Source organism: Rhinichthys klamathensis, unplaced genomic scaffold (genome assembly GCF_029890125.1).
Source record: "Rhinichthys klamathensis goyatoka isolate OS25496 unplaced genomic scaffold, OSU_Roscu_1.1 h1tg000056l_1, whole genome shotgun sequence".
In the NCBI taxonomy this organism is placed as follows: domain Eukaryota; kingdom Metazoa; phylum Chordata; class Actinopteri; order Cypriniformes; family Leuciscidae; genus Rhinichthys; species Rhinichthys klamathensis.
In genome coordinates this window covers 2922378-2947478 of record NW_026606601.1, presented here as the reverse complement: position 1 = coordinate 2947478, position 25101 = coordinate 2922378, and the positions used below count along the sequence as shown (strand labels likewise).

The 25101-nt window shown below is 40.2% G+C and overlaps 1 long non-coding RNA gene across 1 annotated transcript; it reads left to right on the top strand.

Annotated features, from left to right (window-relative positions):
- On the top strand, positions 1-25101 carry LOC130083487 (uncharacterized). Its single transcript, XR_008806843.1, has 3 exons — positions 1-82; positions 2724-2941; positions 24985-25101. It is a non-coding gene; the product is annotated as an uncharacterized LOC130083487 (long non-coding RNA).

The window sequence follows — 25101 nt, the reverse complement described above, 5'->3', positions numbered from 1 at the left end:
GGAGGAGGAATAGGAGAAAGAGAAAGACAGCCGGACATAAGTGTCGGACTATCATAAATGGCGATGAGTGGAGTCATGCCAGGTATTTTTCATATCCAGTTCTTTCTCTTGTGTTGTCTTATAGTTTGTTCTCTATATGTATCTCTCTTCTTTTCTTTTCTTTGTTCTATCTATTGGGCATTTTTAAAATTCCTAATATTGGTGCCTATCTCTAGAAAATAACAAACGACAAATGTCATCACAAACGACTGTTTTTTAAAAAGTCTCTCATGCTCACCAAGGCTGCATTGATTTGAACAGTAATTGATTTACCATTAATAGTGTGAAATATTATTAGAATTTAAAATATCAGTTTTCTATACGAATCTGGTTTAAAATGCATCTTATTCCTGTGATGCAAATCAAGTCTTCAGTGTCACATGATCCTTCAGATATCATTTTATTATGCTGGTTTGGTGATTATCAATGTTGAAAACATTTGTGATGTTTAATATTTTTGTGGAAACTGATATTTTTAGGATTGCTTTTGATCAATTCATATTGATTGGTTTTACGATCTCTTTATGAACTCTTTGAAGTGTCAAAGTGTCAGTCGCGTAGCTGTCAATGGACACACAGAAATCAGATTTCATCAAAAAGATCTTCATTTGTGTTCAGAAGATGAACACAAGCCTTGGAGTTTGGAACGACATGTGGGTGAGTAATGATGACAGAAATTTCATTTTTGGCTGAACTAACCCTTAAAGTTCTATTGCTTTTTTTTCTACAATGGGACTAATCCACCCTTTTCCCTTTGTTCTATCTCAGTCACTCATTCTATCCCCTCTGAATGATCTCTGACCTGTCCTTGACTGGAATTGAATCCTTGCTCCAGGAGGTGATGATTCTTCCAGCAGCCACAATTTACTGAGGCGTCTGACACTGTCCCCTACACAAATATAAAGCTGCGTTAAAGCCTCATTTCTCTGCCGTTCGCACACTCACCCTGACCCTCAGCTCCACTCGGCCGTCTTTCACCCGTTTCTCTCCTATAGCCTTCAGCTACGAGAACGAAAGATCACTCCATCATATAGGAAGACCTGAAAGAACACACTTGGGAAACACAGAAAATGCGATATGGATATTGAAGAGCTCAAGAGGGCTTTATTTGTAGTCACATGGAGCACAGAAGACCTGACACTAGAGTCTCCATAGAAATTACCGTGGACATACTCGTAGTACTGTATGTATATTGATACTCTGACGCGTAACCAACACACAGTAATAGTTCTCACACACATAAGTCTTTCACTAAAACAGATCACAAGTCTAAAGGGTGCTGGATTACTATAAATACCAATGGGCAGATTCATGTCAGGTGTAGTTTATAGTTGGTTCCTTATTTCTTATGTTTCTTTTGTTCCTTCCCTTCTCTTTTTTCTTCCTCTCTCCTTGAACTGTCCATAGCCAATCATATGGAAACTTTCAAGAATATGGAAACCAAACAGTTAATGGTCCCTATTAACTTCCATAGAATGGGGGAAAAAATACGATGGAAGTCAACGGGGACCTGTTTGGTTGCAGTACCTTATATTATATTTATAAGTTTGGAGTTGGTAAGATTTTTAAAAAGTCATTGTTATCACAAAATGTATAAATGCCTTTGCTATCAATTTAAAGGGTTAGTTCGCCCAAAAAGGAACATTCTCTCATTACTTACTCCCTCGTGTCGTTCCAGACCCGTAAGACTTTGGTTTATCTTCGGAACACAAATGAAGATCTTTTTAAAGAAATATTTCTGTCCCTCCATTGACAGCCTACAAAACTAACACTTTCAAGCCCCAGAAAGGTTGCAAAAACATCATAAAAGTAATCCATGTGACTCCAGTGGTTTAACCTTAATTTTATGTGGCAACTTGAGTTATATTTTGTTGATTTACAAAATATTTATCTCCATCGTTGGAAATTAATATTTTGGAAATAAAGTGTTAAATTATGTGGGGGTTTTTGCGCAAACAAAGCACTCTTGTCGCTTCATACAATGGAGGGACAGAAAGCTCTTAGATTTCATAAAAAATATCTTCATTTGAGTTCTGAAGATGAACAAATGTCTTGTGGGTTTGGAAGGACATGAGGGTTATAAAATTTTGGGGTGAACTAACCCTTTAATACATCTTAGCTGAATTAAATTAATAATTTATTTATATATATATAAAATCTTACTGACCCCTTAAATTTGTCTAAATAAAAAATATTTTTTTTAAACGATGAAACCTTAAATTACCTTGCCCCTAGACTTCCACTGTAAGAACATTAATGTAAAAGAACAAATTACTTTACAATTTTGTATTTTACAAACTGAAGGACAGAATTCTTGTCTGCTGTAAGGACAGAGCTCAGCTTATAAACCTTTAAAAAGCATTTTAGTGTGCTAGCAATGCCATGGTGATGAGTTTTGATTCGCGCTTGCAGGCAAAATGTACAGTGTACCTTGAATACACTGAGTCACTTTGGTTAACAGCCACTTCCTAATGCATAAATGTAATGTAAGTTTTAGTGTAGTCATTGAAAGCAATCTCTCGCCTTTAGGAGAGGATCTTCAGATTCTAGAACACTTCATTCTGAACATTCATAACTGGCCAATGTGCCGTTGATTTGGCTGAGTGCCAGTGTTATTGCTTTACAGTGACACCTGGAGCTCTATCTCCACCTCACCAGCGCTCCGTTCTGGCATCTTCTATTAGGTTGCCATGGTGATTAATGAGGTACCCCAGGGGCCGGTGTTGCTTCTCTAACCGTAGTGGTGCTGTCCACAGGGCCGAGAGCTGTAATTCTGCCTTCTCTATAGTGGCTGGCAGAGCTTCTCCCAGTCCGCCCCTTCACAACAGACGTTCTGCTGACCGTTAAACCAGCTTGAGCCATGCCAAATACCACCTCTGATTCTTCAGAGGAGTGATGGACTGTGAGTAAAAACAATTACAGAGATCTGCACCCTGGGGGACTGTAGGTAATATCCAGGCGGTGTTGGGCGAAGAGGTGAAAGTGATTGGTTGAGTTCGGGTTTGATATGATGAAGTCATCATGGCTTTCTGTCGGGGTCAGCACTCTTCTGTAGAGTGATGACGCACACAAAAAACATAAATGAAACACATGAACAGCAGTTTAAAGCTCACTGAAAAAAAAAGTCTTTGCAACTTTTTGCATTTTGTTTATGGAGCCCCTAAAGAGACATGGTGGTGGAAAAATAATAAGTCTCGCAAATGTTTGTATTCTCCGAGAAACTTTGTGTTCGCTCGCAAACCTTGTGAGTTCTTTGCTAGTGAACGTAAAAGGTTTCTTATGGGAACGCTAAACTTTTGAAAGAGAATGCAAAAGCATTGACTTATTATTTTTCTTCCCATCTCATGTTTATTTTTTTCCACCCCCATGTCCTGCTCCATATAAAATATATTATATTGTATTAATCACGATTTACTAAAACGAGTGAATGAATTTTTCATTCGTGGACACGGTATATATTTGTGTTTGCGTAGCATGTGCATGGTCATCAAGAATATATATATATATATATATATATATATATATATATAATTATTATTATTATTATTATTATTATTATTATTTTTATTATTATTTTTTTACACCAAGGCTGCATTTACTTGATGAAAGATATGTAGAAATGTCTTTACTGTCATTTTGATGCACCCTTGCTGAATAATAGTAATTTATTAATTTATTTTTCTTCAGTAATTTATTAATTTATTTTAAAAAAACATCTTACTGAACCTGAGTAAATCATTTGTATATTCCTTTTAATGCCATTCTAGTGTTTTATTAATAATATTTTCTAATTGTCAGTGCTCTATCCATTACATTATGCGTGTATGTGATTTTTTTTTTTGTCTTGAGATTGTTGTTCCATAGACTTTTTCTTTCTTGTGATCAGTTGTAGGTACTCAGCAGTGAGTGATTAGTCAACAGTAAATGTCATACCACAGAAAATGACCTTTTATGAGTCCACAACAAGGGGAGTCACTGTTCGATATTTCATATTCATTAACATTTGGAAGAAACTGTAATTTAAGAGGGGAGAAATCCCAAAGTATGCTTTGTTTTTGGTTAAATGTTAAAATGGACCATGATTAAGCAGCTGTTAATTATTTATGAACATGAATTGTTGGATTATTGTCTGACTTACAACTTCATTGTCATTGCATTGAGTAACTTCAATTTGAAAAGTCTCTTTTACTTCCCAGCTTAATGTTAAGACATGAATCGTTAAGTATTTGTTGCAATTATTCAGATATGCCAAGGCTTACTAGAAAATAAAGTGAAGAAACAAAGAGTGTTAAAGTAAGACACAATAATCATGTATTTGTCTAAGTGTCTGAAGGTGTCTGGAGAAGATGATGTTTAGACAGTTTTGCTCCGTGTGCAGTGCTGAATCCGAGTGTTCTGGAAAGGTGACCTGCTTCAGGGTGTGTTGACTTCCTCTTGTTTTGTATTTAATTTTCTCAGCTTCCCTCCATTTAAAAGCTTCTAATGACTTTATGAACTAGCAATGTAGTTTGCAGCCATTATGCTGTTTTAGATACACTGCTGTTAACAAAAACAGAATCACCATATTGAGGTAATGTAAATGGTTGTTCAGCAAGGAAAAAATACTTTTTTGTAAAAATTGATATTTTTATTATTTTTCATTAATTGTATAATTTAACATTATTATCAATTATAATAAGAGCAACACATTTCCTTAAACTTTCCTGCAAGGCTTTGTATAGCCAAAGTCAAATGAGTTTTTCCTGTTTTTACGATTTCTCACATTGTGTCTAAAACCTCCTCTGACTAATTTACAACGATTCCTTAAAATGGCATTGCCTAAACTTGTAATTTTCGCATCCTGCTGCTTAATTGTTGGGCACATTATGACAGAAAGTCTTTTTGTGTAAGCATGATATTAGTCAGAGATGAACTGAGCTGACCTCACCATATAAATCCCCCTCATTACCACCATTACAAGCACCGGGCCATTTACCAAAATTTAGAGGGGCCATAATGATCTTTCCTTGTGTTTGCCACTGATTGTTAAGGTTTTGATTGAGGGATTAAAAGCTTTCCCGTGGTTCTCTCTCCTGCTGACCTCTTTCTCAGAAATCATTTAAGTTTTCTCTCTCTGTCTCTAACTGTCAAGAGAGGCCCACTCGTTTTGTCAAGCCTCTTGCCTGAATGGCACCGCACATTAGCATAGCGAAGCTGGTAATAGCTCATATAACGAGCACTCTGACCCGAGATAAACCCTATAGGGGCTTTTAACAGTTAAGGCTTCACCTTTTATCCATAGAGAGGCTTGTAGTACCAAACTAAACCACCCTGACCACTTTACCAGTTAAGTCACTCTGAAGTGGCGATAAGAGCCAAGCATTACATAAATTGTTAAAAGCGCTCTGGGTAAAGCAGTAATATTTACATATAGTATGAATGAACTGAGCTTGTTGTCAGTGTCACGAAACCTACGGCGTCAGTTGCGCTGCTTTACTGCCATTTACAAATTTACACAAAAATAAAGTCAGATGCACACTTCAGAACCTGCCGGAATCAGCAAGTCATCCAGGTACTTTTCTCCTGCTGTTTTATGAATACTGTGAATTATTGGATGAACATATACTGGGAGGTTTTTTACCTACTGCTACTATGTTGTAAGGAAGCATATTTGGATGCAGGAATTTTTGCTTACTAATTTCCCCTGCATTGATCCCAGAGACAGTGGATAACACGCTCTTCTTGTAATCTCTTGTCTTTTGACTGCATTTTATTTTAATATAATGTGTGACTATGAAGCAGTGTGGTGATGGTCTGTGGATATGAATTACAAACGTTTGACATTGTAGTACACACATTGTCGGTCACCTTCTATGCATATTAAAATGCACCTGCAGCCTACACTGCAGTACTCAACCATGTGAATAATAATTCTGAGACTTATGTAAGCTGAAATTAAGGAGATAACGTCTGTCTTCTTTTATTTAGACAGAACAGTACAGTACAGTATGTGTGTTATTTCTCACCGATCCTTCTTATCATGTCTTGTTCGTACCTGCGTAGTAGGATCTACATTTCGGATGGAGTGTTTTATGGGATCCGGAACGCATGGGCTAGTCCGGCTGGTGTATTTGCATCTCTCTATCTTTCTCTGTGTGTGGATTTACTGAGGGCATGTGAGAGGTCAGAGTAAGACACCATAATAAAGGAAATGAATAATAGAACTGATAGCTTACGGTCAGAAGGGCAGTCCTGGATTTTTCTCGCCTCTCATCGTCCGTCTCTCTCGAGTCGACGCGTGACCAGGGTGGTGCCAAAGTTATATACTAGATGATTTATTCATTCTATGAATAATTGACTCACTTTTTCTCATCTGTCTTTCTTATGCGAGGTGCCAGAGGTTATGCTAATGACCTTTAAGTGTGGATACTCTCACTCCAGAGAAGCACTCGCCCCTGCAGACATCAGATGTGTGGAAACAGTCGGACAACAGTGGCTCAGCCTGTCATCGTTATTGGCGTCAAACCTGGTGTCTTTTCACCGTCTTATTTAATTGAATGTATGTAAATGACATGTGTTGCAGACTCTGTGGTAGATAAATATTTCTCAGGGCAAAACTTCTAGCAGGTAAACCAGATAAAAGCAAACGGTTCTGATTACCACCCAGCAACATAAAAAAATAAAATAAAAAAAACTTAAAGGTGCTCTATGTAACTTTTAGCGGCCTCTAGTGGTGATGTTTCAGATTGCAACCAAATTTTACAAGAGCGCTCGTGCTCGAACTCATAGACAATACAGTCTATTACGCAAATATCTCTGCGAATACTAGACGGATTCGGCGAGCACCGAGCTCATTGGGACCATCTAGTCGAGCTGAAAAGAACCATATAAGGTCCAAAGTTTTTGGTGGTGTTTTCGCGGAGATATTAGCAGAAAACCATCGGGCGCCATCAAAACTCGACAAGTGGATCATTTTAATGTGTGATTACAACCCCTTCACACACAGGCAATAAAAAAAAGGATTCATTTTAGTAGAAAAGTTACATAGAGCACCTTTAAAAGAAAAATTCACCCCAAAATTAAAATTCTGTCATCGTTATTGGCGTCAAACCTGGTGTCTTTTCACCGTCTTATTTAATTGAATGTATGTAAATGAGATTTAATGCATGCAATATTACAAGTTTATGCATAAACATGCAAATAAGTTTAATGTTTGTAAATTGAATCAATAATTGTGTTGTATTGGGTTATTTTAAATCAAACAAGCAGTAAACTTGTTAAAAAAAAAAAAAAAAAATCAAATTTGTTTTGGGTGAGCTGTTCTTTTAGGATGATTTTGATGATGTTAGATCACACAAGCAATAAATGTATATGAGAACTGCAAGTTTTATTTATGACCTGAGAACTGACTGCAATTTTTTTTTCATACTTTGGTGTAAAAAATATATACATGTATAAAAAAAATCATAATCATGATTATTTTGTAATAATGGCTATTTAATATGATTAGGAGTAGGCGACATGACCAAAAAAATGTTTCACAATAGCAATGTTTTATTTTGTTTGTTTTAGATACCAGCTAAATTTCACAATTCTCACCACCAATTTTGATACCACAGCAGAAACTAATTAGCCTGACGTCGTCATACTCAGATTCTAGTCAGAATGTGAGTCTGATACTGCTCCATTGGGCTGTGATTATGGGGCGTGTTTCAACCGAACCAGGAAAGAAAACGCCTCTGCACTCAATTGGATCAACAAATGCCTTGATCGCGGTTCTCTGTTCCTCTTTTAAAATGACTGCGCTGTCTACATCTTCTATAATAGACAAGATGCCTGAATCTACACATCTAAATTCTCCAGCGGTAGTCATTCTTTGTTGTAAACGAATTCAACCCAAGGGCTCTTTGGTGACGTGGATGGTTACGTTACGGTTGATCATCTGTCCATCATCGTATGAAGCCCGCCCTGACAATTTGATTGGTCCGAACACCTTTGGTTCGGGCATACTTGCTTCCCAACGGATCAAGTCCAGACCGAACTTCCCATCTTCAAATGTTGTGGGCGGGGCTAAGTTCGGCTGGCATCCAGGCTAGAAACTAATACTAGGCTCACTAATGTTAGTCAAAACAGTGGCAGGAATCCCTCTGTCACACACACAAACAAAGATCTGCTGCGAGGAGACTCGGTTCTGATACCTGTACCAAACTATGATGGGGCAACATCACGACTATGACGAGAAAAAACAGCTATGCTTGAGCATTCTGCCCTTTTTATGGTCGCATCTTGTGATATCATGCCTTTTTTTGGTTCATTTACATGTCTTTGGTCCGTGTTGCATTCATATTTCATTTGAACTTCGTTTAGAAGCAGACCGAGACCTATCTTTTCAGTGGTCTCGGCCCGCTTGTTTGGTGCGCCTGGTTCGGATGGCAGCGTTCACTCTTATTCACTTATAGCAGAGGAAGTTTTATTAAGCCGCTGTCACTCTTTCACTGCTTAATAATAATCTTTTGAGAATTATTAATATCAAGCATATCCCTTTTTACATTGTTTTGACAGTCAAGTTACATAATTTGACTGATCTGGACATTAAGTTTGGCCTTTTAAGGAAGAGTGGAAGTGCACCACTCTAAATGAAAGAAATGGAATGTGGCACAATAACCGTTTTATCTCAATCATTGTGTTTTCATAATCATTGGCAGCTGAAATCTAGACTTACATTTCGATTAATTGCACAGCCCTATACCCTCCACCATAAAGTTCTGTCTGGCTCATCTTTGTAAAGTTGTTTGAGTATTTTGAAGTTGTTTTTAAGCTTTGTATTGAAAGCCTGTGTAGACACTTCAGTCTTGATCACTCGCTCTCTTGAAGAGAGAAAATAGCCAAGAGAGATTGAGTTACTGCTTAGACCTCCCAGTATGGAGGCTGTTCTCTCAGTGTCCATCCCGGCAATGTTTTCAATTTAGTTGTCTCCGTCTATTCCTCAAGCGTGGCAGATGGGCACGCTCTCCAGGGCAAGTAAGCTCACATTACATCTTGCTTTTAAAGGTCTCCCCCTGGTTTCATGTTCCGTTAATCCACAGGTAAATGCTAGACACACCGATGGGGTCCTCGGAAGAAGAGCTGACCAGAGAAAAAGCACCCTAGCAATTAAACCTCGGGATTCACACTTGTCTGGTTCTGAGCTCACTTCCAATCTGGGTTTTGGACAAAAGTCAAAGATAACAGCTGCACACGTTGAGGGATCAGTGAACCCGGCTGACTCCCTGGCAGCCGGAACACCGGCAGGAACCAGCTCATAATTAGAAGCGTTTTAGGTCATCTCGAGGAGAAACGGAGACATGCAGGGAGAATAAGAGGCAAGTATGGATATAAGAATAGATGCCCAGCCTCATTGCATGAAGGGCACAACATGTCTTTCAAAATCAGTGCCAATGTTAATTTTAAGGTCGGAAACTTATGCAGGTGTGAATGTTGGTCAATGCATTGCAAGTGCACTCTTTCAACCTAAAGTCGGCATGAAAAGGAAATTTACCCAATCTATTTTCTAAAAAAAAGAAATTGTCAATTTTAGTCAATATGTCGTAACGTTATCTTCTAGTGAAATGACTGACTTCTCCTTGACTCTCCTCTGTACTTCTCCAATCATTTAGTCCACTTATCTCTGATTCAGTCCTCATCTAATCAACAACCGTTGAAAAGAACCAAGTCCCTGCCCTACATCGTCTCTACTTCTGTTTCATCAAGACTTTAATCTTATCGTTTCACTATCTAATAAGATTAGCTTTAAACTGTCTCTCGACATGACAAAAGTAAACCTATAGTCTACAGCGCCTCTAATGGAACTGCTGAAACTGCATTGCTTGTTACATACACATACTTGTCGCATTATGAACTAAAATTAAAATGTGTAGCTAGAAATATTTGTGTTAACGTATTTGCTGTGAAAATTTTTCAGTCCTAAGTGTAAGATCAACACAGTAAAGGATGAATGAAAATACTACTACTAATGTACTATTTTTTTTCAGACGATTTAGGGTGTGTTCACACTTCAGTTCGCTTAGTTCGTTTGGTCTGGACCAAAAAAAAACAAAAAACATTTAGTCTTGGTCCGCTTAGCGTTCAGATTGGCATTGTGATCACGAACCTAGAGGTGTTGGTATACGTTTACAACCTGATTGGTCAGCTTTTATGACGTATTGCTTATTTTTAGACGGAACCTACCGAACATCCAAAACAATGCTGTGTGCTGGGCTAAATGTGCTCGCTTTATGTGCGTAGTCTGCATATGATGGGATTTTGACCAGCTGAGAACTCGTAAAGAGCTTATAAAATGTGTAGAGGGGTGTAAACAGCGGCAGGAATCCCTCTGTCACACACACAAACTAAGATTTGCTGCGAGGAGACGCGGTTCTGATGCCTGTACCAAACTATAATGTGCAAACTATGACAAGAAAAAACAGCTATGCGTTAGCATTCTGTCCTCTTTAGGGTATCATCTTCCTTTTTTTGGTTCGTTTGCATGTCTTTGGTTTGTGTTGCGTTCATACTGTATATCATTCGAACCGCACCAGAGTTTGTTTGGAATGAACAGTGAAATAACAGAAGCTCGTACGTACAATACATTTTAGCAAGGCTTAATTAGGCAGGAAATATATATTTGCTAAACCAATATATTTAATATATTCTCTACCCAATATATTTAAATGCAGTGAAAATACAAGTATCGGTATAGGCAAGTACCAAAAATGAAAGTATCGGTATCGGACTCGTTCTGGAAAAAGTGGTATCGGTGCATCCCTATTGCCAACAAATAAAAACGTCTCAGGTTACGTATGTAACCCTGGTTCCCTGAGAGGGAACGAGACGCTGCGTTTGAGACGCGGTGGGAACGCTCTGCGTGATTGCGTCATGAAGCACGTGTAAAATCAGTCCAATGGAAGCCCGATACGTCATAGGTGACGTCATAGACCAGGAAACTATAAAGCACCCTTGAAAACAGACCGCGACAGCTTCTGAAAAGTCTGAAGTAAGTCGATCAGGGTATGCAGGAAGTATGGCAGGCAAACGCAGCGTCTCGTTCCCTCTCAGGGAACCAGGGTTACATACGTAACCTGAGACGTTCCCTTTCAAGGGAACTTCGAGCTGCGTTTGAGACGCGGTGGGAACCCCATACCCACTACGCCATAGTGACAAATGCCCGTTCTGTGTGAAGTCCTTGACGCACACTAAGAAGCAAGCAACCTCGCCCCAGGAGTGGAGAGGTCAAGGTCATAAAACCTGACAAATGTATGCGGAGAGGACCAGCCTGCCGCACTACAAATATCAAGAAGGGAAACACCCGAAACTAAGGCCGTAGAGGCCGCCATACTCCTAGTAGAATGGGCCCGTACAGCCATAGGTGAAGGCTGACCGGCCGCTTCATAAGCCAATGAGATAGCCTCGACTATCCATTTACTCATAACCTGTTTCGATGCAGGGCACCCTCTTCTGGGTGACCCAAAACATACAAATAGTTGCTCTGACTTACGCCACAGGGCAGCTCTGTGAACGTAGGCATCCAATGCCCGAACTGGACATAACAGGTTCAATTGTTCCTGATCTGGGGTATTAAAAGGTGGAGGATAAAAGGCCTGCAACACTATAGGACCCCCAACATTCACTGGGACCTTAGGTATATAGCCCGGTCTAGGGTAAAGAAATGCTTTCACCATACCAGGTGCAAATTCCAGGCATGAAGGAGCAACCGACAGGGCATGCAAATCTCCAATTCTCTTGATAGAAGAAATAGCAAGGAGAAACAAAGCTTTCAAAGTGAGGAATTTTTCTGAAACCTCTTCAATAGGCTCGAAGGGAGCCAGAGCCAGACCCTCAAGTACGATGGCTAAATCCCAAGCCGGTGCTCTAGAGTGCAGTGCAGGTCTCAACCTCAATGTACCACGGAGAAAACGAATAATCAGAGGATCTCTCCCAATAGAAGTACCCCCCAGAGGGGTATGATAGGCCGATATAGCCGCCACGTAAACTTTTAAGGTGGAAGGAGATAATCCAGCAGAGAAACGGTCTTGCAGAAAATCGAGAACTGAACCAACAGGGCAGTTAACAGGATCTAACTGACGCTCACCACACCAGGTGGCGAATAACTTCCATTTCAGCGCATACAGTCTTCTCGTGGAAGGGGCTCTGGAATGGAGAATGGTCTCAACGACCTCAGTCGAGAGACCGGATTCTATGAGCCTGGCCCCCTCAGAGGCCAGGCCCACAGTTTCCACAACTCCGGCCGAGGGTGAAATATCGTGCCCTCTACCTGGGACAACAGGTCCCTCCTGATTGGAATCTCCAGGGGAGAGCCGTTCAGAAGAGACACCAAGTCCGAGAACCAAACTCGAGTTGGCCAGTAAGGGGCTACTAGTAGCAGACGGGCCCCTTCCCGGCGAACCCTCTCCAGAACCCCCGGGAGCAATGATATCGGGGGGAAAGCATACAGGTGCAGCCTCGGCCACACCTGCACCATCGCATCCAGTCCGAGAGGAGCTGGATGCGTGAGAGAGAACCACATGGGACAATGGGTTGTATCTGAGGATGCGAAAAGGTCTATCTGAGCACGACCAAATTTCTCCCACAGGAGCTCCACCACCTCGGGGTGAAGTCTCCACTCCCCGGGCCTCAGCCCCTGCCTTGACAGTATATCTGCTCCCACATTCTGACGCCCCGGAATGTAAACTGCTCTGAGAGATAGCAACTTCCCCTGGGCCCATAGGAGGATCTGATGGGCCTGCTTGCAAAGGTGACGTGACCTCAGACCCCCCTGATGGTTGATATAAGAAACCACTGACGTGTTGTCCGTACGAACCAACACATGATGGCCTCTCAGGTCTGGCAGGAAATATTTGAGAGCTCGAAATACCGCCATCATCTCCAAGCGATTTATATGCCATGACAGATGATGGTCCTGCCAAAGACCTTGCGCCGAGCGGCCACTCATGACCGCCCCCCATCCTGTGAGGGAAGCATCCGTCGAAAGCGTGACGCGTCGACAAGAAGCTCCCAGCACTGGGCCCTGGGCGAGGAACCAAGGTTTCTTCCACATGACCAAAGCACGAAGGCATAGCCGCGTGACCTTGATCTTGCGGAACGGATTTCCCCTCGGAGAAAACCCCTTGGTTCTGAGCCACCACTGCAGGGGTCTCATGTACAGCAGGCCAAAAGTAATCACGTTGGACGCTGCTGCCATAAGCCCCAACAGTCTCTGAAACTGTTTCACAGTGAGTGACTGGCCTAGTTTTACATTTTTTACGGCTGTGAGAATCGCAGTGATCCGAGCAGGAGATAGACGTGCCTGCATTGTGGTCGAATCCCAAATTACACCCAAAAAAGTGGTCCTCTGAGAAGGGAGGAGAACACTCTTCTTGGTGTTGAGCCGCAACCCCAACTCCTTTATGTGAGACAGAACGACATCTCGATGCCGAACCGCCAACTGCTCTGACTGAGCTAAAATCAACCAATCGTCGATATAATTTAATACGCGAATGCCCTGGAGTCTCAAGGGAGCCAGAGCTGCATCCACGCATTTTGTAAAGGTGCGGGGTGATAAACCTAGGCCAAACGGCAGAACCCGATACTGGTAAGCTTCGCCCCCGAAAGCGAACCTCAGGAACTTCCTGTGATGAGGATGGATAGATACATGGAAATAAGCGTCTTTCAGGTCTATTGTGACAAACCAGTCCTCGGACTGAATCTGTGAAACAATTTGCTTGAGTGTGAGCATCCTGAACTTGAGTTTCTGAACTCTGCTGTTTAACTGGCGCAGATCTAGAATAGGACGCAACCCTCCATCCTTTTTCGGAACAATGAAGTAACGGCTGTAAAACCCTGACTCTCTGATGGGAGGAGGCACCCTCTCTATCGCTCCTTTTTGAAGAAGTGTCAGAACTTCCTGCTCCATAACCAGAGCCTGCTGTGGGTCCACCACTGTGGGAAGGACCCCTTGAAATCTGGGCGGACGAGAACCGAACTGAATTCTGTAACCCTTTTCTATTATGTGCAGGACCCATAAAGAAATATTTGGCAGAAGTTTCCACGCTGCCAGAAATTCCGATAAGGGAACCAGTCCCTCGAGACTGGCCTCTGGATTTGATTGAACAATCATTTCGGCGCCCTGAAGCGGCGAACCGGCAGGGAACAACCGAACTGACCGTTCTACAACCCTCCTCAGAGGATTGTACGGGGACGCTGACACCTCGGTGCCCTGAAACGGCGAACCGGCAGGGAACAACCGATGTGGCAACGCTGCGACTCTCCTCGGAGAATCGCCCCCCGGAGGGCGCCAAAGAGAAACGGTTCCTCGGAATCGTTCCTCCTTGGAGGGGACCACCCTCAGAAGCCTGGCACACTCGGCGTCAGGACTTCTTCTTAGTCCAGGCTCTCTTGGAGATGACAGTCCTCAGATCCTGTCTACCCCCACCAGGCCTGGACTGCGAACGCCACTCGGGAACCCCAGATTGTGGAGGAGCCCGAGCAGCGACGCTCTGTTTCTGCTGGAATCTGTGTGCGGAGCTCGTAGACGGACGAGGCTGCTCTATCTTTATATTGCGTGCAGCCTCGGGGACACTGGATCGGCGAGGAAGAAACCTCTGAAACGCAGCCGCTTGTTTTTTGTTTTCTTGAAACCTATCGACAACACAATTTATAGCATCGCCGAACAGACTTGTAGGTGAAAGCGGTGCGTCCAGAAGAACAGATCTATCTTTATCTTTGATTTCAGAAAGATTTAACCATAAATGACGCTCCGTGGCCACCAGGGCTGCCATAGAACGGCCCACTGATTTAGCCGTCTCCTTGGTGGCCCGGAGAGATAGATCGGTTGTGCGACGTAATTCTCGAACAGTCTCAGCACTAACTTCCTCACAATCATCCATGTCCCTCAGCAGATCAGCCTGATAAGCTTGTAAAATTGACATAGTATGTAAACATGCCGCAGCCTGACCTGCTGCCGAATACGCTTTACCCACCAGCATTGATGTATTTTTTAAAGGTCTGGTGGGTAACGTCGGGGCTTTCAGTGATGACGCTGACTCGGGGGAGAGATAGCTCGCAAGCGTCTCTTCCGCACGAGGCATCGTCAAATAACCATAATTATCCATACCTCTAACTTTACTATAATTACTAGTTTGAGGATTATGAACTCTGAAAGACGCCGGTTTATTCCATGATCTAGACACCTCAGTGTGAAGATCAGGAAAAAACGGGAGTTCCCGACGAGGAGGTCGTGATCTAGATGGTAAATAACGTTCATCTAGAAGACTTTTTCTTGATTCAACATCAACATCATCAGCTGGCCACTCAATATTTAATTTAGTAACAGCACGAGATAAAACCTCCATAAGCTCCTCATCAGCAGGGGTATGAGCTGGCGAAAACTCAAATTCCCCCATATCAACGACATCCAGATCCTCAGAACTGGATAGCCGTAACAGTGGTGTCTCAACCTGGGGAGGAGAAACCGCAGAGCGGGCTCCTTCCTGGGCTGGGACACCGAATTCAGCAGGTAAGGGCTGAGAAAGGGCGGGGCCCGTCTCAAACCCCGCTACTAAATCCATGTGTGAACCCCAAGATGAACGCCGCCGCAGTGCCTCGGCAGCCGCGGGACCCGCACCTCGGGGAACACGAACCGAACCATCCTCCTCAAAGAATGCCCGGCGAGAGCGGAGAGTTTTCATGGACAAACTCATGCAATGCTCGCAGTCAGCCCCCTCAAGGACCGACTGAGCATGCTCCACTCCCAAACAAGCAACACACATCTGATGTGTGTCCCCACCCGTAATGAAACGAGGGCAAGGGACAACACAACGTTTGTAATCTTGCTTGCTCGCCATAATGATATATATATATATATATAAATGATCGGACAGACAACAATAAATAGACAAGGACAGAGTCACAGAGAGCGCTTACTGAAGACAACAGAAGCTGTCGCGGTCTGTTTTCAAGGGTGCTTTATAGTTTCCTGGTCTATGACGTCACCTATGACGTATCGGGCTTCCATTGGACTGATTTTACACGTGCTTCATGACGCAATCACACAGAGCGTTCCCACCGCGTCTCAAACGCAGCTCGAAGTTCCCTTGAAAGGGAACTGTTTTTTTAGTATTATAGTATTTATTATTTTAAATGACCTTTCACATATATATATATATATGTATATTGGTTTCCGTTTTAGCTTTTCCCCCCAGTATTTTAATTTTATTTCTATCTAGCTTTAATTTATTTTCACTTCAGTGTTAGTAATTTTAGTAGCCTACTTCAACTTCAGCTTATTTCATTTAGTTGCTAAAACATTTCTAGTTTTTGTTTAATTTAAATGTATTTATTTTTGTGTAATATTTTATTTTATTTCAAGTAATGGAAATGATTTTGGTTTACACTTTATTTCGATGGTCCCCCTTAGACATTCCACTAACTATAAGTAACTTTGCTACTTGTCAACTAAGTCTCATAAGAGTAGTAGTAGACTGTAGTAGAGTATTAGGTTAGGGTTCAGGTTAGTAGAATAAGTTGACCTGTACTTGCAAAGTTACTTTTAGTCAGTAGAATGTCCTTTGGAGGACCATCAAAATACAGTGTTTGTAGATATTAAGCAGACAGTCTACTAATATTAGATTCTCAAAGTAGTAAGTAGAACTAGAATGTCTAAGTTGATCATCGAAATTAAGCATTACCATGATTTTTAACAGTTGTAGTTTTAGTTAACAACAATTGCAACCACAGGTCACATTAAGGATGAATGTAATTCACTAGCATTGTTCCATCTTCATTCTGAACTCCATATCTTGTTTTATCATTTAAACCAATATCATTAAATCAGTGTATTTATACACTATCGCATACAGCAAATTAACTGCACATAGCCTTAAGGTCAGGACTTCTCATGAGCTTGCACACACACACAACTGTCCACTAAAAACCCGTACATTACCTTGTCATTTCAGGCCTTAGGCAGAACGGCATCAAGACAACGGTGTATATTTTTACTTTTGCTTTACATTTTCTCCCTCTCCTCTCTTGTTCTCTGTATGGCCTCAGGTAGAATAGATGCTCTAGTGACCTGTTTGAACAGTTCACTACAGCACTGTCTGTGCAGTAACTCAAAGTCGCCAAACCCCTGAGGCTAAAAGAACAACATAACAAGAACAACGGTGAAACAAGAACAGGGGGATTGATGAAATATGAGGCTGGGGGTCTTTGTACATTCAAAAGCATGTGTCAGAGAGAATGTTGCTTTTTACCATAACATCCTCAGGCCAGAGTACTTACAATAATGGCTTTACATTGCATTATACATGCAAATGTAGCGAATTAAATTAGTCTGGGACTATAAATAGAATCATGGATGCCATTGTTTTGATGGTTCACACAACTAGCATTCAGCTTTGACTAGTGAGAGCTAAATTAAATGTCATGGCTGGTTGCCAGGGCGTTGCTAAGCAGTTGTTAAGGTCTTCTGATTTTTTTTTTTTTTTTTTTTTTTTTTTTTGCATGTTATGTCTTTGCTAAGGTGTTCTGGGTGGTTGCTACTGTACGCAGGTGGTTTCTTAATGACCAAAAAGAAAAAAGATTCTCTATAATATTCTGATCACTGGAAATGGCCAGAGTCCCTCCTTCAAGTTAAGTATGAGGGGTTTTTTTCACTCTTTTTTTGTCATCCACCAGGTTGAATATTGTAAGTTTGATCACTTAGACAGCAATAAGCTGCATAAGCTGAATTGAGCTATTTATGTTCGTAGCCCAGCTATTTACACACCAAAATTTAATACATTGTGTGTTGTATTGTTTGGGTTGTAAATTAGTGCCAGAGAGAATACTGCTCAAGAGAGCTAACAGCTTTGCATTATATGTTATACATGCAAATGTAGTGAATCTATTTACTCTGGGGCTATGAAAAGAATTATGTACTTCATTGTTTTGATTGCTCAGACACAATTAGCAATCAGCTCTGATCAGCGGCAGAAACCTTAAATGTAAGAAGTACCAATTGGCACAGGATATGATGCATAAGAAGATTTATCGTGGTCTAATCGAAGAGTATGTTGCATTTAATCTAATATTATTAGCTGGGAGAGGAAATACAGTCCTAATTTGTGAGCTCATGCTTAATTAGTTTTTTTTTCCCATTGTGGAGGCATCGGCAGTGACCTTTCTCCTCCTCCTCCTCCTCCTCTTCTTCAAAGCAGCTCTTTTTAAATTAAGCAGGCAGACTTGTGTGTGCTAACCTGCCCTGAGGAGCAGCAATATTTCATACAAGAGGAAGCGTGTCAACAGCAGCAGGTTACAAGAAAGCCGAGGTGCACTTCTGATGGGGAAAAAAATAAATAGAAAGAGCAGATGTTAATGAAAGAAGGCGATATTTGCTCCTTCTGTGTGCCTACTTGAGTTATAGGACTTTATTGGTTTTAAAATAGGAACCTTGTAGAGTTTCCTCATTCATTCAGACAAATGCTCTCGATGTATGTACTTATCCTCTCTGTCACAATTACATAGGACAGTTATGTAAGCTTGTTTCCGCCACAGAATAAAAGACAAAAAGGTAATTCTGTCGCAATTCTGACTTTATAAATTGGAATTCTGAGAGAAGTCAGAATTTACTTTTAAAATGTGGCGGAAACAATATGGCGGGAACATACAGTTCTCATATATGTTTGTTTGAGCTACACCTTCTACAGTACAGATGTGAATTTGCATTTCCTTTAGCCTGAGGCTTATTCATTTCACTTTTGGTGTGAAATAGCCTTTAATATTTGCTAAAAATATAACTCTTTTGTTATTAAAAAACAAGCAAGCGTAATTTGTTACAATGGCGTAACCGACTGCAATGAGACCGTAAATATCCCATAAGTCTGACATTGAAGAAAGGACCATATCTAGAGATCATAGAGACTTGAGGGTGGGCTCTTGTGGGCCAGTAAGAAAACACCCAGAAAACCTTATAGCCAGGGTAATTATTATTCATTTTTTAATCTGTTACATAATTTTGCATTTAAATTGATCAATTAATGAAGGTTTTTATTTCATTTTTGTTTACTAAAACAATGCCGCCATAGAGCAACATTCTAAAAACCACCCACAACACCCCAGTTTTGTGGCTTTTCCCCCTTTTTATAGTTAAATGTATCCTGTGTTCCACAAAAACTCCCATTTCCCATCCTTTGGAATAATGTCACTTCATGTCCTGTCATGTCACACTGGCAGCCTGCATCACTGGACTGAATCTTTCTCTCTGTGACTGTATGTCTACCCAGCCCGATCGAATTTTACGAGGTGGCTAATTCGTACTAATTCATACGACCTCACTCGTACAAATTCGTACGATTTTTGCTAATTCGTACATATTTTACGAGTTACCAAATTCGTATGAATTCGTACGAATGACCTACCCCTGACCCCGCCCCTAAACCTACCCATCACGTGAGTTTAGACAAATCGTACGAATTCGTACGAGTGAGCCACCTTTTAATCACTCGTACGAATGGTCGTGAGATAGCGTTGGTCTACCTGAACCCCTAATTCCTTTCTGCTCTCTCAACCTATAGTTTTATGTTGTGTTTTGTGCTGCTTCTTCTGAATTTATGTGTGTGGAAGACAGATGTGAGCCATGTGCAGACTGAAGTTTACATAGCGGTTGAATAAAGTGTCAACTGTAACGTCTGGCCATGTGTGAAGACGTGTGTTTCATATTCTCTTTGTTAAATTCCTGAGCTGGAGCACACAATCTGTCTCTTATCTATTCATTAGTGAATGAGTGGACAGAGAAGAACAAGCTCTGCACATATATGGCTACACACTTCCCGGGATTCATTCCACGCTTAATGAAACACTTGGTGACAGCTAGCGTGCAGCTATCTCTCAGGAGGATCCTGCTGTAACGAACCAAGCCACTTCCTGAACTAAATGTCTATTGATTCGCGCTCATAATGTTTCAAAAGCCTTATCTACTCCAAAGATATTTATCGGGGGAAATGTGATCAGTTGCGGTTTGTTTACTTTTGGGGCGAAATTTCTTTGTCATTTTTCAAAATCAATATCCTAAAGGTTAAAAAAAAAGAAAAAAGAAGTGAAAGGTTGGTTAAATATTTCTTTACCGATCAGGCCCAAAGCTACATCCCTCTTCGTATACCTGCTGCTCGACCCGTACTAAGAGAGGCGGTGTTCAAATAATCCATCAGGGATTAAATAGGATCACCAGTGGGTACGGTAATCACATCCTACATGGATAAATAGTAATCGATAACTCCGACCTCTTCTCTGCTCGATCAGTGTGGAGCAAAGGCCTAGCAGAAAGCTCTTCTCTAATTCAGCCCTTTATTGGTTTCGATGTGAGACAATGGATTCGGTGTGGTGGCGGATGGAGGACAGGACATCTTTTCAAGTGGTGCTAGAGAAGGAAAGAAAAAGGAATAGCAATATAAAAGGAAGTTGCGAGTTCTTACCAAGCAGACCCTAATGGGGAAGAAGTTGCTTTTGGTTTAGTATAGATTTGAAATGCATTTTTCATGCTGGCACTGCATGTGAATTACTATCCTCCGTGCATCTGATGTGAACTGCTCCCGGTGGTGTTTGAAAGGTCAGATAAGTGTGAAAGCATATGCAGACTCGGGGGAGATTACTGCGAAAGAGTTTTTGTTGTGCTGTTGTAAGTTACATTTCTTAGCAGCTCTTTAAATATCCAGTGGCTCTGATGAAGGGCAGTGGCCGTGTTAAGTACATGCTAACTAGAACTTGTTTTGAACTCACAAGCATTCATTATTCCAGCCCAATAGAATACCTTAATCGATTTGCTGATGCTGTATTAGCATTTAGATTCACTGCTTCACAGCTTGAGTTTGTTGTACTGAATAACAGCTTTGTGCTCGCATATATTCATAACCATTCATGATATTTAAACGTGTTATGTTGAGAGGTAGTCTCTGTGAATCAGATTTGTGTTAATGCACATATAATATTGCTGTGGGTGCCTTTATTTTATTTCTGGTCTTTTTATTCATTGGTGCAGTAGAAAAAGGAAAAGAAAAGGTAATTCACTTTAATTTGGTTTCATAATATTGAATGTATTTTATATAATTATGTTTAGTTATTTTTTATAATTAGTTAATATGTTATTTACATTAATTTGTTTTTATTTAATGCCTGGCATTTTTATTCATTACTGTAGAAAAAAGACATGAAATTATGTCAGGAAAGAGAAGAACGAGATCTGTAAATTATGTGATTTAATTTTAATGTATTACTCTTCTTTTATATTAAATACTCGTAGAAAAAAGGCTTGAAATGATGGCAAAAAGAAAGAGGAGAAATGAGACTATGACGTGAGCCAGATATTGCTGTGGGTAATAGAAATTATTTTATAATTTTTAATCCTTTGTTTACTTTTATGTATTCATTTATTTATTTGAATATATTTGATTTATATTAATGTATTTGTACATTAATTTATAGATTTTTCTTTCTTGGCATTTTTATTCGTGGCAACGGTGGAAAGGAGGCATGAAATGTTGGCAGGAAAGAGTGAGGTAGGATCAGCAAATGGCACAAGTCATATTTACTCATCGCCCATAGCTCCATGGTTCAACTTGTTGCCCACGGCTGCGTATATCTAGTGGACTGAAACTCCATAGTTCAGGTAACACATGTCTACATTACCCAGATCAAGACTAGTTCCCTCATACCAAGACCTATCGATCCAAGATCGAGGCTTCCCATTTTAATAAACGCCAATGGAGAAAAATGGTGTATTAAATTGCATCCGCTTTCCATTCGGTTCAAGGTCAAGAAGACTCTGATACTGACCTGTAGTATAGTAAACCTGATCACCTTGGGTTGCATATCCACTTGTTTCACCCTTATGTAGGTCAAGGTGTCCAGGCAGCCCTCTCTCAGAAACATCCAACAGAGAGACCGATGAATGTTCAATGTAATCTGAGCACATTATAAGTTTGCCAGTTTACCCCAGGGTGTCTGTCTCTCTGTGGTGAGTGTTTTTGGATGTCCTCTGCATTTCATATATCTTTGGCTGGAAGTCCAGAGACTTTCCTGAAAGGGGTTCATTTGGCCGTAACCGTTATCCCCCATCAAAAATCAATAGGTTATTTTGAGGCCAACTCTGATCTGAAATGAACTGGGAAAGTTTCATTCGGTGAGCTGCACTCTTCAAAGTGAATTGTCCCAGATCGATAGCGTCATGAATTATGCAAGTACATTTCATACAGTACAACCCAACTCCTTCCTCAAAGATTTCACCAAAACAGGACTTTCCTTTCTTCAGGTTGCCGCACCTAACGGCTGGTGTATAAATAGCTTGGACTTTAAAGAATTATCTCAAAGGATGCATCAGTCCTCTTTGCAAAGTGACCTATGACCTTGTTTGCAGTCAGCTTGGACCTTACAATAGAAGCTTATTGGTGGGGAAGGATATTGACAGCATCCGATTCCTGTTGTCTGCTTGCTGCTCTATTGTCAGTCCTCCTTGGCTTTGTGTGGTCTTCCGTTGAGGAAATGGTCATTTCAGATAAATCCTTTACAGTACATCTAATGATTGCCTTGCTCTTTACATCTGATGGCATAATTCAGCTTGGTTTAGACGGCTTTGTCCGTAAATATTCATTACAATTCATGATGTTAAGAATGATGCAGGGGATCTACATTTCATTTCATAAAGCTCATCATTTTCATATAGCTGGGAGTGTTATGTTGACGCACATAGACATTGCGCAGGTATTTTATTTTGTACGATTGGGTGACCAGGCGTCCCCATTTTCCGGGAACAGTCCCAGGTTTTGGTGTTCTGTCCATCGTAAACTGTCCACCAGTTGTCACCGTAAATGTCCCCGTTTTACAGCTTCTTCAAAACAACCCGAAAATTAATTGCAAATGCCCTACTGGTTATAGGAGCAATAGTGTAGTGATTATTTTCACCAACAGATGGTGCTGTGTGTGTGTGTGTGTGTGTGTGTGTTCGTGTGTGTGTACTTTATGAAGAACATAACCTGGACGAGAGCAGACATCATTATCGTCAAATATCAAAAGAAACATTGTTATATCGCTTTCAAGGTAGTAACATACTAATTATTCATGATAAATTAAAGTAATACTGTTTGTGCTTTATAACAGGGCCTCAACATTGTGTGGGATTGTTTTGCACAATTTTAAACGTCCCCAAAAGTTCTCCAGTCACAACAGTTGTTTCCACACATCTTATCTTAACTATTTATATATATATATATATATATGTGTGTGTGTATATATATATATCATATATAAATAGTTAAGATAAGATGTCTGGAAACTGCAGAACTTTTGAAGACGTTTAAAATATATATATTAAACAATTACACTTGCAACAAAAATATTTGCAGAATATGCATACTTTGTTAAAATAAGCCAAAAATGCAAAATAATAAGCCCAATTAAGGCTAGTAAGATTCATTTTCAAGCACAAACATAACAAAACATTTGGAGTTTAAAAAGTTGTAATTTCTATATACAGTATCAAACGGCTTGTGAAAATGAAAATTTTAAATGCAATTATAAAATGTTAAAATATTTTATGAAATAGTTTTATTTATCATATCATATTTATCTTGTTTTATTTTTGTAATGTGTTTTTAGTCATAATTTTGTTTTGTTATAATATTGTTTTGAACTGCTTGCTATTTACAATGGCTATTAATTGTTTTTCAGTGTGTGATTTTTTTTTTTCTCCCCGCAGGTGCAGTGAATTGTATTAAAACCAGACCAAAAATCCTAATAATCAAACTAAATCACAATAATTATTAATGTAGACAATAATATGGGGGACCCACAACAATAAAAAAAAAAAAACATACAAAAATGTATTGTCCCCCTTTTTTAATTAATAGATAATAACAAATGAGATATCAGTGATATTTTGATCACTCAAATAGGAAATGTTCCTGGTTTCCATTTCCGAAATCTGCTCACCTTATTGTACACCACTGTTCAACAGTTTAGGGTCTGTAAGATTTTCTTTGTAATGTTTTATTTTTTTATCAATGTTGAAAACAGTTGCTGCTTTTTTTCAGGATTCTTTGATGAATACAAAGATCATGATTTTTTGTTTTAAATAAATGTAAAGCAACCTTGCTGACAAAAAAAAATCTATTAAAAAAATTAATAATTTTTTATTTAACTAATATTTAATTTTAGTTTATTATTTAGGTAATACATTTAAAATTAAATGCCTTTTTATTTAATATAATCTCTAAGGAACAATATATGAATAGCTTTTATTGAGCACAGTCATGCCTCAAGGTTTAATGCTTTTTAAAACTCTGCTTATAACCTGCTAAAGTCATTCTTCTGCTTTAATCCATTTCAAGCTTAATATTGTGCTCTTGATGAAAGCTAGCTATCGTTATCAATGCCGGCCAGCCCGAAAGAAGACTTTTGATAGAGTACATAGGGCTTTTTAAGATGCAGGACACACAAGGCCGCCTTTTTAACATGCAAGACACACCTGTATCTTTTAAACATGCACTGCGTATGCACCTCTTTTAAAGATTCAAGGCACATGGGTGTCTTTTGAAATATTTTCTGGAATCACAGATGGGCCGGTCAGCTGTGTCTCCTTCACTCGTCTGCCTTTGCTCCATGACTTCATCGGACCATGCAAAAGCTGTTCAGTCTACTGCCTCGCTTCATTTTAGGGCACACACTCAACAGCGAGCAATGTTACACAGCACTGCGTCTGAAATGATGTCTCAAGTATCTGATTGCTTCATTCCCCAGCTTCCATCACAACTTTCAAGCTTGCTCAAATTGATTGAACTTCCAAATTTGTCACTGTGAAATAGGTTAGCAAGTAGAATCACAGAAGTCCTAATTAAAGATAGGATGCAAATATATTCATAATTGTGTTGCTTTATCTCGTCTGCACTTGACGTTCCTTTACAGCAAATGCGGGAAATGACATGGAGCTTCAGAGAGGGAGGAAAGGAATAAAGAGGAGTGGGATGGAAGAGTTCTGCTGTGCATTAATTAGGTGTCTGCTGAAGACAACAATGCAATCTA